Source organism: Pieris napi, chromosome 19 (assembly GCF_905475465.1).
Source record: "Pieris napi chromosome 19, ilPieNapi1.2, whole genome shotgun sequence".
In the NCBI taxonomy this organism is placed as follows: Eukaryota; Metazoa; Arthropoda; class Insecta; order Lepidoptera; family Pieridae; genus Pieris; species Pieris napi.
The window spans coordinates 8,415,772-8,432,784 of record NC_062252.1 but is presented as its reverse complement, the minus strand read 5'-3'; the positions used below and the strand labels follow the sequence as shown (position 1 = coordinate 8,432,784).

The 17,013-nt window shown below is 34.0% G+C and overlaps 1 protein-coding gene across 2 annotated transcripts in view; it reads left to right on the top strand.

Moving 5' to 3' along the window:
* Window positions 1–17,013, top strand: part of LOC125059153 (lachesin-like) — a 135,418-nt gene that overhangs the window by 86,607 nt on the left and 31,798 nt on the right. The window lies entirely within an intron of this gene.

Genomic DNA, 17,013 nt, shown 5'->3' with positions numbered 1-17,013 from the left:
TTTTTGGGAAGTAAGGAATTAATGAAGATAACAATTTTTTCAAATTTTAAATTACATCTATCGTTTTATTCACACTTTTGATGATAAATTTCGGGTGTAAAATGACAAGTTAAATAAAAATAAAATAATATATAATATTATTATTATTATTATTGCACTTCACAGTTTGTTTCACTGTTAAACATTCAACGAAAACTTAACCGCACGAGAAAATCTCCATTCGTTTGTATGCCGCTAGAGTGAGATGAGACGGGAGATCGGTCCGTCTCTCTCTCGTTATACCTGCGATCGCGCTCGTGAGGTTTTGGTGTGACACAAGTTTCTGAACATGTCACCCGACTAAAACGATTTTAAAGACGTTATCACGTCAAAAAACCTGGCGCTACAAAGGCCGGCAACGCATTCGCGAGTCCTCTGATGACCAACGGCGGTTATCTCATAACATTAGGTGAGCCTTCTGCCCGTTGGCCCCCTGTTCTATAACAAAATCGGTCTGGGCCTGAGATTTCTGTATCTGTTTTATGATTTGTCAATCTAATAAGTGATCATCCTTTTGTGTTTGACACAGGCCGTCGACTTTTTGTGTCTAAGAATGTTCCTTTCCTCACAATGTTTTCCTTCACCGTTCGAATGTTAAATTCGCTCATCAAGTCCATTGGTGCACAGCCGGGGATCGAACCTACGGCCTCAAGGATGATAGTCGCACGCTGAAGCCACTAGGCCAACATTACTAGATAGAAAACCTATATAGGTACCTCAATCTATATTTGAGGCCTATGGTAGTGTACCTTTTTTGCAGCAAGCTTTAAAGGTACACTGCCACAGGGACCAAACTTTATAAATCCGTTTTAATTTTCTATTTATAATTTTTTTATAATTATTGAAGTGAAACTTCTTTATCGGGGTTGGAAAAAAATTTAGTGTAACATTTTTTCGTTACGCGTCACATTTTTCCGTTACGCGCCTCTAATCTTTTGAAGTAAAACTTCTTTATCGACGTATGGGAGAAATTTTGAAGCAGGTTACGCGCCATGTTGCTTTTTGAAGTCAAACTTCTTTATCGGCGTTGGAAAAAAATTTACACACATTTGTCACATGTTTCGGTTACGCGCCATCTTTTTCTTGTCCCTGCCACGGTTGATCCGAAGAGATTCGAAGCCATTAGTAACAAAAATATATAATAACGATAACAATGATAGTAATACTAATAATTCTATTACAATGAATGAAATTCTGTAATAATCTTAGTACTACATAGTAGTAAAATGAAATAATTGTATTTGTATATATCGACGTAGGAAAGCATATTTGCTGTAAGTAGACATATTGCAATTGTTCACCAGAGCCAAAAAACTTAATTAATTTCGGAAAAAAATTAATAGTGTCGAACCTATCCATGATATTGCTACCATTTTTGAAACATATATTTATTTAACTGCCAGTCACCATTTGCAATGTAAACTTTTTATCCAAAGTTACTATAAGTACGTGTTTGGCTAGTTACAGCAAACAGTTTTTTAAATCACGAACCTTTAAAACGCTGTAACTAAGGAAGAAAAATGTACGCGCGGAAATATTATCAATTTACAGGCGTTAAATATGCTGTATGCAGTACATTTATGTATTTGGGTACTTTCAATTGCAATTCAAGATGTAAGATTAGTTTATAATTATGATTAGATCTAGAAATGCAGTGGGTCATTTGGTAATGTAATGTTTGCTTGAAATAAAATGTCGTAAATGGTAAAAAAAAAACTGCTGTAAGTAAACGAATGTAAAAATCACACGCCGCAGAATTGCTGTAAGTAGCGTTAAGTTTTTAAATGGGAAGAAGTAAGTATTTGTAAAAAAAAAAATGCAGTTTTTCTTTTGCTGTAAGTACAAATTGTCTAAAATGACTGGATTTTGGTCTACATACAGCATTTAATCTTGCTAAAAAAAATATAAGTACGGGCGTTTTCAACGGCGTATGTAATTTTTTTTTCATCGTTGAAGCACAGGACCCGGGACATTCGATGCGGTTTTTTTTTCTGATTCTAATGGCAGTAAAAAGTCACTTTAGGTATTTTGTCTACTTACAGCAAATATGCTTTCCTACGTCGATATGTCTATGATAATAAAAACCTTTTGTTAAACTTTATCTAATTTAACTTTATTAAACCAATTTCTGTATAGTTGCAAATAGTAGATCATTTTTCGAAAAATAAGGTCATAAAGAAGTTTCACTTCTTACGTGTGTACACCTAGTAGGTACACGCACACTTTTATTATTACTATATAGGTTAAACATTTTGTGAATACTGTATACTTGTGTACTACAAATTAAATTTATTTAATTAATTTATTAAAATATCCTCTATTTATTAAAATAAATGTTTTAATATTTATATGGCAATACCTTAAGATGAGGAGGTCCCATAAGTGGGGATTTAATAAAATAACGGACATGGATCTCACAACTTACTACGATTGAAGAACTAAGTTGCGAGACTTTCTTTTTTACAAGTTTTTGAAGTGCAAGCTTGCAGTAGATGAAGTACGGAGTTTTCAAAAAAAGCTTTTAAACATAGCTTCTATATGATACTGTGGCCCTTTAATCTTTACATTAACCACATCACCACATAAACACACAAAATAACAATAATCAAAGAAAAAAATTAATGAGAGATATAAAAAAAAGGGTGCGTGTACTTATGTACGCACGTAAGAAGTTGTACTTCTTTGTCATTATTAAAAATAGTTTTTGATTGCATGCAAATAATAAATTACAATAAAATAATCAAAGACTGGAAAAGGAGTCATTATAGTCAATAAAGTTCAGTTTACATTTGAAAAATTAAATAAATAAATATTTAATATTATTCTCTTACATTACGTGTAACATAAATTTTATTATTATTCAAATGTTGTTTTTAAATTATGTCCAATGCCGTAGCATCTTCCGTGGGCAACTTCATTCTGTTAATTTTGGGTAACGGTGCGCGCGCATCGTAAAATTTCACTCATAAATTTTTCATAACGTGCCTAAAGAAGTATAACTTCAAAAAATTTTTTTAATGCAATTAGATTTTTTTATGCAGAAGTACGAAAACTTCGCTTTAACATTAAGTATTTATAAGACCTAGACATCCATACATATCAGACACAGGTCTCTTGTCATAAAATCAAGAAATCGTTAACCCATAAAAGGAATTAAAGTTTTATAGAAGACCAGCTCTGCGATTCTGTAACTCACTTTTCGAACTCACACAGCGGTTTTCGCATCGGCGGTCGCTCTCAAATCAGTCATGAAGCAGTCATTTTATGATTTGGCATTCTAATAATCAATAAACTACAAGCTTCCACCTTTTCAGAATGCTAAATCATAAAATGACTGCTTCACGACTGATTTGAGAGCGACCGCCGATGCGAAAACCGCTGTGTGAGTTCGAAAAGTGAGTTACAGAATCGCAGGGCTGATATTAAGTGACGCCGATGAACACTAACTACCACAATGTTCCCAATTGCAGTTTATCTGACGATAGAACATTTAGTAATGCTTTTGTGTTTAAACTTAGAGACAAATCAACACTTAAGTCGGAGTGGACTTAACCCGCAATTGTCAGGATTATTTGTTAACTTGCGGCTAACCCAGCTTACTGAACTTAATTAGGTTTTAACTAAACCAGTATATTAAATGTCGGTTTTAATCCTTAATAAGACGATTTAATTAGTATTATGTATTAATAATTTAAGGAATGCTTAAAATTTAATTATAAATGCGATTATTGTCTTTTCTGAAGCGAGCTATCAATAACGAATGTATTAATCGAAGTATTGTTTAAGTAATTTGTATCGACGTTGTGAAAAGAGCAAAAGTCAAATATCATTTTTTCATACTACTTACTAGGTAACACAATGTACACTTATGAACGTCAAAAAAAGAAATATACAATATGCTTCTAATTTTATATTTACTGCCAGTTCTCAAATCAAGGGCGTATAATGGAAGAGAAGAACTGCCAATAAACTCTCCGCCACTCTTTTTAATCGACAAGTTTTTTGTTTTACACAACGTTTGTAAGGAGCTGCAACCATTACACAGAGCAAATGGGATCTGGGACCCGGCTCTTCCATATTTACTAATTACTGGTTCATTCAAGCGGCGGCTAAGTAGGTATCTCTTGGACAGGAGCCCTCCGATAGGCCGCATCTCTCTTAACATCAGGTGAGATGGATTAACGTTTGTCCAGTTATGTATGAAATTCGAATCGTTTGATCACACAGATCGGACCACGGATGGTGGATCTGTGTTTAAAAAAAATTACATAAATTTTCGTTATTCCTTTGCCCTATTTCCCTTTAAAGCTCTCTCTATAAATACCATTATATTTATCGGTAAAAATAGTTTAATCGATAGACCTTTCAAATGGCCACTACTCGAGATGAGTTCGTGGGTATTGCTCACACGTAGAAACAGAGATTATAGTGTGAGTCGGTTCCTATATTTCCACTATATGAATGGATCGTTAAGAACCGTTATTTATTTCGTAATCCTACTGCAAACATAAATTATATTTAATAAAAAAACAGTTATACTAAAGATATAGCCAGAGATAGAATACATAATATTAACAAAAAAGGTTCAAAACGGAAAAAAACAATAAAAATTATTCAATACATTTCAACTAAGTAATACCTAATTTGGCTGTGTTGTGTGATGGTGTAAAAGTGAGGATGTGTATGTGAAGTGATAATGCAGGTGATTTTCCGCTGTGGATATTCTTAATACAATATTTAAAAACAATAATAAGTTGCAACGGGCCCTCTTACTGTTTAGATCGTCTTAAAACTTACTCTTCTAAAAGACGAGCTAAGCGATCAATTGACATTATTTCATCCGCTATAGTAAAAGACATAATAAAAGCAAGGCAAACATTTTCTTCACAAAAGAGAACAAATTAGAACACTCTTAGCATTCTTCCGGTCCATTGTATGAGTACAATGAGGATTCTGTACACTGCACGTTTGATTGCAAACAATATTGTCGATAGTTGAAGCACGGCCAATTTATTTAGAAGTATCGTAAAAGATTTTTATCACCAATCCTAAAATGCAGAAACTATTAAAGAGTACAAAATTAATAAATCAGTGGCGATACAACCTTTTTAGGTGGTGTGGTACCTTAATGTATCTGTTTCATGATCATTTGTCAATCTAATAGGCACCCTCTTGTGCCTGACACACGCCGTTGACTTTTTGGAAAAAAAACTGAAATTAGACATTAAACAAACGACAACTTAATATTTAATAGAAAAAAGAAATGGTTACTACTGCTAAATAAAGTCTAAGAGCACTTCCTAAAATATTTCCTTACACCCTCTTTGGTTCAAAGTTGCACGCCATTATGTGTGGCAGAATATGCGAACTTCAGATTGTACCACCACAACATTTTTGTACCATATTCTTGCAAATAAATTATTATTATAAACTGGAAATCTAAATCCCGTTAAATTGGTGAATTACGTAGATTCGTCGTGTTCGAGTTACAATTTTTAAAAGAGTTTTTTACGCTGGCTTTTTCTCTCGGCCTACACCAAATCGTCTCGTAAGAGTACCGTTCAAAAATAGTATATTTTGCTGCAATTTTTTAAAGGCCAAAAACAGTCATTAAAATCTCCATAATTTTTTAACAGCGTGTCTAGTAGAATATAGTAGTCATTGCGAAACAAAAATGGATTTCCAATAAACGTTAAGCTTTATTGCATGTAAATCGGGGGCTTATAGCATCTATTGAAATATCGAGCTTTAAGCGCGCTCTCAAACATATTTTGTGTCAATATACCGTTAAATGGGAATATAGGTGTGATTGAATTTGGTAACGGAAAAATTTACTTGACTTTTGTGTTATATTTGTTTTGCATAAATGTAATACAATTAATTTCTTATCTCTTGTTTATTAAACAAAGACTTGCAGCTAAGCTTAAATTGAATCCGTTTAGTAATTTAGAAAAAACCGTATCCTTTTCATTTAATACTTTAAATTGTCGGGTAGACATACATTTTTAAGATTTATATCTACCCTCACACTACTAAAAAGTTTCATGACTAAGCAGTAAAATAAGGCAAAGAAAAGCATCGTTAGGAAACTTATACTTGTGATCAGAAATTTCGTCCGTCAGGCTCAGAAAGATCACCAGTGGAAGAACGATTAAGGAATCGAATGTAGATATTAGCGCGCGTACTCTAACTCCCTTTAGCGATAGCGATGATGAAATAATGCCGATAAATAGCGGAGGTAACTACATCGAAATCGCATACAAAAGTGTCGATATTGGAATGCACACTAGCTCTTAGGCCAACACTAAAGGTGTTTTTGTTCACACACATTGTTAAATTAATATATTTTTAATTCCAACACACCTATATAAATATACAATTTTCTCGACCTACATAGTAATAATTATAACTAAAAATTAAAACAAATTTAAAAAGTTTGTTCCCTGTGTACCTTTAACGCTGGAAGCATTTACTCGCTGTATTGCGATACTTTGAGCGAGGAGAGCACCGGTACTATCTACCAAGCACCAACTTAAATCTATTGTTAAATTAGTTCTGGCATACAGTATCGTCTAATATGTATGTTAAACACAAGATAACAAAAGATGGCGTTATTTCCATTTATAAGAAACAAAGAACAGATGTTATTAATGTGTTTCATTAGAACGTGGAATTGAAGTGCTGGATGGACCGGAAATTTAATTTTTGTTACTTGATATTTTAGATTGAATGTTATTTTTAGCTTGTGTCTTGTAATGTTAAGCTTGGGATTATCTTTTCACGCCTCTAAATTTTAAGATAGCTTTCACTTAGATTAAAGAGCTTACCGCCGGTCTTAAACGTATAATAGCGTTACAATTTAGATTGAGAGACGACTTTATCATTTTTCGCTTTAACAATAATAGGTAGATATATATATCCAGGACAATTGTCAGGCACAATTCTATTATCTACAAAATTAAAGAAAAACAAGAATTTATTAACCCATGTAGGATTGTGGCGCAATTATTAAATAAAACAAATCAAAATTTAGATTTTAATAACATATTTTTTTAAAGCAATTTGTGATAACCCAAGCCAAGCTGTTGATTTATTCAATGCAAGCGTACACTGTATAGTTCCTGGCGACATGCTGGGAAAATCATGAACAAAACAGATGGAAATATTTACCTATACACACATATTGGCCTAGTGAAGTCTGCAAGTCATCCATGCATCCATGCATCCATCTCTCATATGTGAAAGAAAATACCATGAGCACACCGGTCATAGACCCTAGAAGGCTTGATTACTGGTCGATAAGAGAAGCAATGAATCTAACATGCGGAATGCTCCACCTGATGACGTCATCCCCTTTAAAATATCGCTCATCTGGAAACACGTTGGAGTTCCACACCTTCGTAATTGACTTCCCCAGGTGCCGCACAGCACGATTTCGTTCTTCTTTTCTTGTAAAAACAGCAAAGGAACATGCCCCCTTCCATCTTCCCTTGTCAGTATAATATAGGTTCATTAAGACGGCGGTTAAATAGAAATCTGGACAGGCTTCCAATAGGCTACAGTGATCAGGTGGGATTGTGGCCGTCTATCCAGTTCTGTATAAAAAAAATGCAGATATCTAAGGTCTTTGATGGACGCACTACTAGAGTATTATTATAAACACTTGCGTATAAAGAAATTAGCATAGGATACATCTGACCGAAGGGATTATAAAATTAATAATAATCAGTGGTGCTACAACCTTTTTAGGTCTGGGCATCTGATTTCTGTATTTGTTTCATGATCATTAGTTAATCTAATAGACAACTAGATGATCCTGTGACACACGCCGTCGACTTTTTGGGTTTTAAGGAAATCCGGTTTACTCACGATGTTTTCCTTCACCGTTCGAGAGAATGTTAAATGCGCACATAATAAGTCCATTGGTGCACAGTCGGGAATTGAACCTACGACCTCAGGGATGAGAGTCGTACGATAAGCCACTTGGCCAACACTGCCCTTGGGATTATAGGGGCACTTATATTTCGACTTGTTAATTCTGCTTAAATTAAGCGAGAGCAAAAGTTATTAACCTGAGCAGAGAGCACTAATGAAACAACAATATTTCGTTAGGTTTTAAGCTGTACCTACGAAACTTGCTCCTGGCGATAATTAGTTACTTAGTAAAAATGTTAAATATTAATATGGGATTTATTTTACTCAGATATATCTAACTTAGTATGGTTTATTTACCAAAATTAGGAATTTAATTGTAATAGGAGTGGTAAAGTAGTACATAGTGATAGAGGACAGAAAGCAGTGTATGGATATCGTATAATCTACATTTTATCATTGAATTTCGAGATTGAGTGCAAAATTCCACAAGTACCACTTTAAAGTCGTTCCACCACATAGCGCTTTTCAAGGCCTTCAAGCGAAAAGCGAACCACTACCCACCTTAAACCACCCATGGATACGTTGGGACACGTTGATTTGGTGGTGGTGGGTACTCCTGTCCCATTAAAAAAAAGTTTTAGACTACCAAAAATTTGAGTATATACTAGTTGATTTGATAGTATTACATACGTATCGGATCTTACGTAAATAAATAAATTAGAAGACTTTTCAATAGAAATAAGAATTATTGTTATTTATTACTCTTTAGTCTTCACTGCATTTCGGAGTCGGTTTTTTATCGTACTTTGTCAAGCGAGAAAAGTTTTCCCATTCCATGTGTAAAAAAAAGTGCGTGCGCTCTATCTCACTCTCTCTCTCGATCTTTCTCACTTGCTTGCACCCAACTCTCGCTCCATGGCTATTTGCTTCATGCTACCTTTCTCACTCTCTCTCAATCGCTCTCTCCATTATCTTCGACAAAAACGCTGCACATCTTCGTGACCCTAATTATAAATATATAATGTAAAAATTTTACCCTCAGAAGAATTGGCTTAACATATTATGTTCTAGGTTAAACACGTAACAAAAGATAACATTGTAATGTATCTCAAAACCATTTTGTATGTGAAATTTGAGTTCCGTAGAATTTTCGTGTTCGTCTTTCCCAGTACCATTGTACTAAGCTCGAAGCCATCCCATTTGCATTAATTCCTTGTTGAGACGATGTAAAGTCGACAAAATTGCTACTAATTTCAAAACTTTAGCTTTAATTTTGTTGCATTGCAGAGTTTTAAGTAGTTATTTTCTAGATCCAATTTGTATCATTACGAGAATGTATGAGGGTACTTAATGAGATTAAAATAGCACAGATTTAACTAGGCGTTTGATAGTGTTTGCTTCTGTAAAATGTTATGTATAACACAGTAATTGGGGAGTCTTATAACACTGTTTATAACAAACGAACAGGCTTTGAAGTTCTAACCTCCGTATGGACAGCTGCAATGAGATGCTACCGAGAGTTTTTTACGCCGGCTTTTTCTCTCGGCCTACACCCTCTGTCTTCTTTTCCGACGAGTAGGGATGCCTACAAATTCAAATTTAATGACGTGGAATAAGTGATACATGTATCTTTTGTTCCATAATAAACATATTTTTTTTTATTTACCCGCAATTTGTTGCCGACCTTTGAAGGACTGGAGGCTCCTAAGCCCTTTCTTCTTGCCCACCATACGTCCTTGATTTGAACTGGTAGTAAATATAAATTTAGAATTAATTTAACATCTTTTCTGTTGACGTTCATAAGTGTACTTGGATACGTATATGAATTAAATTATTTTCAGTTTGAGTTAAGGAGTTTTCGTTAACTGTAGCTCTGATCTGGTCTCTATAGTAGAAACCAAAAATAGTTCAAAAGTAGGAGTAGGGAATGCTCAGTTACAGCTACAGTTTTACATAAACAAAAATAATATAGAAATATGACAGCGGAATGGTATAGATAATACAATATTTACAGATAAAAAAGACAATTTGGAAGAAATTAAACCAAAAACATACCGTGTTAACAAGACTGTTTGGTACAGTGTTGGCAGTAATGGTTTCAGTGTGCGACTTTCATACCTGAGGTCGTAGGTTAGAACCCCGAATTTCTGTCTATGTACGCATTTAACATGTCCGTACGGTGAAGTAAACATCGTGAGGAAACCGGACATGCCTTTAAGAGGCCGTTCAAGTATTACGTAAGCAGATTTACTGCAATTTGTCCCCCCCTCCTCTTGGCAGCAAAAGTAAGCAAAGCTCTCAAAAATAATAGTACATAAACGTATCAATTTTTTATTTCGTTGTCAAGCATAGACAGTGTGTGGGTAATATGTGTTAATTAAAATAATTACTGTTGAGTGTTGACGTAATCACCAAATAAGAAAATCAAGTTTAGAACCCCCCCCCCCCCACCCCCCTATTGGTGCTTACGTAATACTTGAACGGCCCTACCCCAAAAAGTCGACGGATTGAGTCAGGCACAAGAGGCTGTTCACCTTGTTTATTAGACAAAACAAATGAAAACGAAACAGAAACCTAAAACCTAGACCTCGCAGCGCCATGTTTTTTTTTAGCAGGACTATTTATGATGGATTTCAAAGACGCTATTACAATCACGATTATTCAATAGCTTTTCCAATAGTAATGGTTTGGTCATTTCAATTTTTTTCTAGATATAAATTATAAACAATATAAACAGAAGTTTGAAGTCCCGTAATTTTGTCTGTTTTAGGTAAAGAAAGGTCTTCTCTGTCGAAAATGCTCTCTCAACTATAAATTCAACTTTATAATTAAACACTGTATTCTCGTTTACATGAAACTCTTGAAACAGAATTTGGCCTCAGGTGGCTGTTTAGTCAAGTTGCAGAATTCAACAACCTCACGAATAGTTCAGACTTTGCTTGGTCTATATTGAAGTAGTATTATTACTAGCTTCTAGGAACTAAATCCCAGAATTGGTTACTAATAAATAATCGTTAAAGCTAGTAAGTTCTACGTCTGTAGAACAGTCAAATGTTCCATACATTAAGGTATATTGTCAAAGTCGTGAGTGAAAAAAAAACAAAAGAAGGAACGTCGCGTTTTGCTTAGTCAACAGCTTCTTTAGTCTATGGTCACGTGACACGATCTTGATCAATTACAATCAAACGAAAGTATCGTCTCGTCTTTCGATTGAATTTCTCAAGGACCTACAGAAGCTTGTTTGGAATAAAAATAGTCCTTCTTAATATAAGTTGTTTTAAGTATGAATAAGTCAAATTACGTCTGTGGTAATGTGCCAAATTAGTGGTTAATACAAATTAGCATTTAGTAGGTACTTTTTTATGTATTAGGAAGGAAAACGGGAGGAGGCTCACCTGATTTTAAGTTATACCGCCGCCCATGGACACTCACACAGAAGGCTCCCAAGTGCGTTGCCGGCCTATTAATTTAAATTGTCAAAGTCATTGGTCAAAACTTGAAACAAAAGACGTGTTTTGCTAGATTGTGATTGGTAAAGGACATCTCTAAACTGACACGCAAAACAATTTTTTCCAGTATTTTGGATTCCATTATTTTATTTACCGGTGGTCACGTCAGACGTCATAGTAATCCTCTATTGTGCTGGCAGTAAAGTCTATGTGTGTATTAGACACTCGCCTCATAAAAATTACCCTTGTAGAAAATGTTCTAAAGATATCTCAGCACTAATACTAAAACATCCGATAAATCGATCCGGACTTCCATATTTAGATTTTTACCGCTGGATCAGCTTAGATATTGACAATTACAAAGGTATAGCGTACCAATTCTTAAAAGGCCGGCAACGCACTCGCGAGCCCTCTGGCATTGAGAGTGTCCATGGGCGGCGGTATCACTTAACATCAGGTGAGCCTCCTGCCTTTTTGCCCCCCGTTCTATATAAAAAAAAAAAAAAGCGTGTTAGGAATATCCACAGTTCTAAATCACCTGCATCAGCACACCCTACGTACATACCCTTACTTTCACACCATCATATAGCCGAATTAGGTATAACGTTTTTAATTTTTGTTTCCTTTCGTAAATATTTGAACCTTTTTGTATATATTACTAGCTGACCCGGCTAACTTCGTTCCGCCTTAATAATAATATCGTTGTTACTTTAGTTAAACTTATTTTAGGATTTCATTAAGGTGATAACTTTTTTTGCAAATAGAGAAATGTTTTATTGCTTGCCATTGCAAAAGAAGAACGGCAGTTTTACACATTAGGCCTCTTCTCTCTATCGCCAATATTGCGATACTGCATGTTAAAGCACTTTCTGCTTTACAACATTTTTTGATGAGGTAACACATGTTTTCGATCAAGATCAAAGCCTGGTTATGCATCTTCTCATTTACCTCAAGTTCGGAATTTCTTGAAGTGACACGAATTCGACGTAAAATGATGCGTAGTTTTGTCAACAAATGTCACCACATGCCGTGTGCATTCGTAAAATTAATTTATTTATTTATTGTTATTCGATAACTTATCCGATATTTTATTACTTATTCTGCTATTCGGAGTGGAGAAAAATCCATCAAAAAAGACATAACTAACATCGGTCCAGCCGATCTCGAGTTATAAGTGTTGTAACAAACACGACTTTCTTTTATATATATAGATGTATTCCATCTTAACCGATTTCAATCAAATTTGCACACCGTGTGCAGTTTGATCTAACTTAAGATATAGCATAGCCTACATATATATATATATATAATTCTACTTGTACGTGTGTATGTCACTGAACTTCTCTTAAACGGCTGGACCGATTTCAATTATTTTTTGTATGCGTTAATGTGAAGCCCTGAATGGTTTAGTATCACAAATCAGCCCGTCACAGGTCGCCGAATGGCGCTGCTGATATTAAACAAAGCATTTAAGTACCGACACTTTAATGCTTTGTTATCCTAATCGCTTGAAATATCATACAGGACAACGTCTGTGGGTTCCGCTAGTTTTTGTTTTTTAGATCTGAATCAGTATCATTGTTGCTATTTATAGGTTAATTTATAGCTAAATTGTTTTTCCTCATTCTTCATTACATTCTCTATGGGTAATAAAGATTATATAACAATGTTTCGTACCTAAATAAAATAGTTTGAATACTGAAATGTTAAGAAGATTAATTACGTTGAAGTATTGATTAAAAAACTTGTTGGAACTTGAATATCTTAGCTTCAACTTTTTGTAAACTTTCAGGCGTTTTAAGTGATTTCGAGGCAAGTTTTTTGCTTCTCTTTTTTCATTTCTGATAAAAACAGTATCTTAATTAAACCATTTTCATACTTCAATTATTGATACGACATTTATCGGCTAAATTCCTTGACAGAGAATAAAAATCGGCCAAATAATCCGGACATGTAAAATCTTGATAAAAATTTCTACCTGTTTGTGTTTTTATCAGTTTAACCTTAAATTTCCTGTGAATCAAAGACAAATTTGCACTCCATTATGTAGCAGAATATGCGAACTTTAGATTGTACCACCATAACTTTTGTGTGCAAATAAATTATTATTATTAGAAAACTCTTAGTTCTAGAATGTGAATCAAACTTAAATCTTGTTTAAAAGCTCAAGACGAGATTGTTACTTGAGATACGAAATAGAATATAGTAATCCTATAGCATACATAAATAATATATACCAAAAACAATTGTACTAAAGATATAGCCAAAGATGGAGTACATAATACAAAAAAGGTTAAAACATTTACGAAAGGAAAAAATAAATATAAATTATTAAACAAATGCAGTATTTCCAATTTTCTTAACCTAGTACTTAATAATAATAATATATAAACATTTAAAAAGTTTGGTCCCTGTGGCTGTGTACCTTTACTTATTCGTTGAGCGAGAAACGCACCAGCTCTGGGGTCACCGAAACTATATATGTACCAGGCGCCAATTTAATTATTCAATACATTTAACAAAGTAATATATAATTCAGCTGCCTTGTGTGATCTGTGGATGATATATTTCCATACACTAAGCGTAAATTTTTTGTACTAAATATTTGCGAAATGATACGTCGATGTTAAGACAACTGACAATTCACATTGTAGAGTAAATTCAATATAGTGGAAATTTCTTACGGTTGAAAAATTGTTACATTTAAACGTAAGAGGCTTAGCTGGGTCAAGAGGCTTCGCGTTAAGTTAGTTATATTAATAACGAGCCAGCTAACCGGGGCCGGCTTATGGTCACAGGGTTCAAATTACACTTGCCTTTATGAAATACGGTTAATTTTTAACCCGGCCAAGATATTATTGGAATTTTGTATACCTTACCTATCTTGCTGGAATTGCAAGTTTTAGTCTAATGAAGGTTTTCGATAACAACATATTTTACAATAGATAGATAGATCGATATACAATTTCTTAACCTACATAGTAATAATAAAATTAATTAAAAATTATTACAATTTTAAAATTTAGGTCCCTCTGGTTATTTTAGTGTACCTTTATCTAGACTTTATTTATTTATTGTTTCTTATTTAGGTAGCCGACCGCTTTTATAATTTTTTAAAACCAAATGTATACTTATAAACATTAGTGTGTCTGTGTTTATTGTGTGTGCGTTTTTGTGAGAACTCCTACAACCTTTTTAGGCCTGAACCTCAGATTTCTGTATCTGTTTCATGATCATATTTTGTCAATCTAATAGGCAAGTAGGTGATCAATCTCCACACACCGTCGACTTTTTGGTCTAAGTCCTAAGAACAAGCCCGTTTCCTCACGATGTTTTCCTGCGAGCGAATGTTAAATGCGCATACAGAAGAAAAGTCCATTGGTGCACAGCCGGGGATCGAACCTACGACTTCAAGGATGAGAGTCACACGCTTAAGCCACTAGTCCAACACTGCTCTGCAAATTTAAACTATATTTTACATAAATTTCAATAGGTACGATGACAGTGGGTCTAACATTTTATAATATACAGTTTTTTTAGCATAGTATTTATTCAAGTTGTGGTTTATTATGTTATCCTAGTTATATAAGTTAAACGATATCTGAAAGTTCAAGACCCATTATTTTTATTATTTATTATAAATCTGTCGAACAACAAGATGTATTCACTTAAATATTAGACCAATTTAAAAGAGGGTGCTGAAAGCTGTATAATTCAAACTTTCTTAACAGGCCATACAAAAGGTGTTAACTCGACCAGACCCGAAGTGCTTTGAATTCGCTTAAACTTTCCCTTAACTCCGGATTATAGCACAATGAAACCGCCACTTATATATAATATACCGTAATTGTTCAATTTTATAGCTTTTGTCACTTCATTTTAATCGACTGTATATAAGGTTATCAATATGACTTGTATGCTGGAATTATTACTATTTGTTTATGATCTATTGTCTTTCAAGGGCATGTCCTAAATAATGGTCTACCAATTTGTCGGAAACTTACTATTAAACATACTAATGGAAAACATATTTCAATGTGATTCTGTAATAAAAGCGCTGCGCGGAAGTATTTATATTAAATAGTTATTAAAATAGTTTTCAGAATGACTTTATATAATAACTCATTATGTTTTTTTGAATGGAATCTCGCCGTTGGCCTGAAGGGCCTTTACAGCTCAGCTCAGGCTAGGGCAAGGGCGCCTCATGCGAGAGTGCGTCGCGGCATGGTCAATCGCCTGAAAGGCAGGATGACGTAGTCTCGTTGGAGTGAGTGAAGTACGAAGTAAAGTTCCATGCATTTCTCGGTGAAGGCGGTTTCTGTTGATTTACATATTAAGAATGAAAGTATGTAGTATATTCAAACTCAGCAGTTGCTGTAAAGCGTGTGGTGCCGCCTATAAGTGGTTTTACAATCTTAAACAACAACATTAATTACAAGCACACATAAAGGAAAACTATAAAATAAACATCAAACAATTATATCTAATGAATGAAATTCCATACTAAGAGATATTTAAAGTATACAATAATTTTTAACCTAGCCTTTAAAAAAGGATTAAATAGAATTTGAAGAACTTTTTCCAAAGAGCATCTTTTAAAATGCAGACTTAAATTCACTTCACTGCTCGGATTCAGCGTAATTATTTTAACCCATTTTATCATTTTGTATTCTTGAAATTATTTTTATCTTTTCTCTTGAGAATTATTAAGAAAGTGCGTATTGTTAGCTGTGAAGTCGGTCAAGGACTGTAAGCTGTTCAAGCTTTTATTTAAACAGATTTAGTACCCTCCCGTACTCTAATTTTCATCACAGTCGCCTTGAGATTTTCAATACTAAACACATACAGGCCCAATGGGTAACCTCAATAACTAAAAGAAAAAAAAAGGGTGCGTGTACTTATGTACGCGCGTTATACTTCTTTGGCATTATTAGTAATAGTTTTTGATTGCATGCAAATAATTAATTACAATTAAATAATCAAAGACTGGAAAAGGAATCAATAAAGTTCAGTTTACATTTAAAAAATTAAATAGTAATTAATATTATATTTATATTTATTATTATTTTCTAATATTAATTAGTATTGATTTAAATATTAAATTTTGATCACTTCTGATTATAATTCAGATGCACATATAAAATTCGCACTTGTATAATGAAAACACGTGTTTTAAATGTAGAAACTCAAAGCATGTGGTCCAAGATCCCAGGGCCGCCAGACGTCACGTATTTTCTGACGGATGAAATGTGGACGATTGGGTAGTGTTAGTATGTACTATGATCGTATGCCTACCTGCTAGCTTGGTCAAACGGCCAATTTCCAGGTATCAGGTAATCAAGGTACACAAAAACATTACTTACTTCACGTAAATTCTCATGGCTGATTTTTATATATTTTTTCGAGTGTATAGTTAAAAATAAATTGTCAATACTCCCAGACACTTTCCGTCGGCCATATTGCTTAACAGACGCTTTAAGGGTCTCAAAATAATTAGTCAACTTCACGTAAATTCTGACGCTCCATTTTTATATATGTTCATCCGACAACTATTTTAAAAGCTTTGACAAGAAGACAGACCGATCCAAGGGGCCAATCATCCCCTAAACTAAATTTTAATATCTCTATGAGTGAGAGAGCATTATCTACG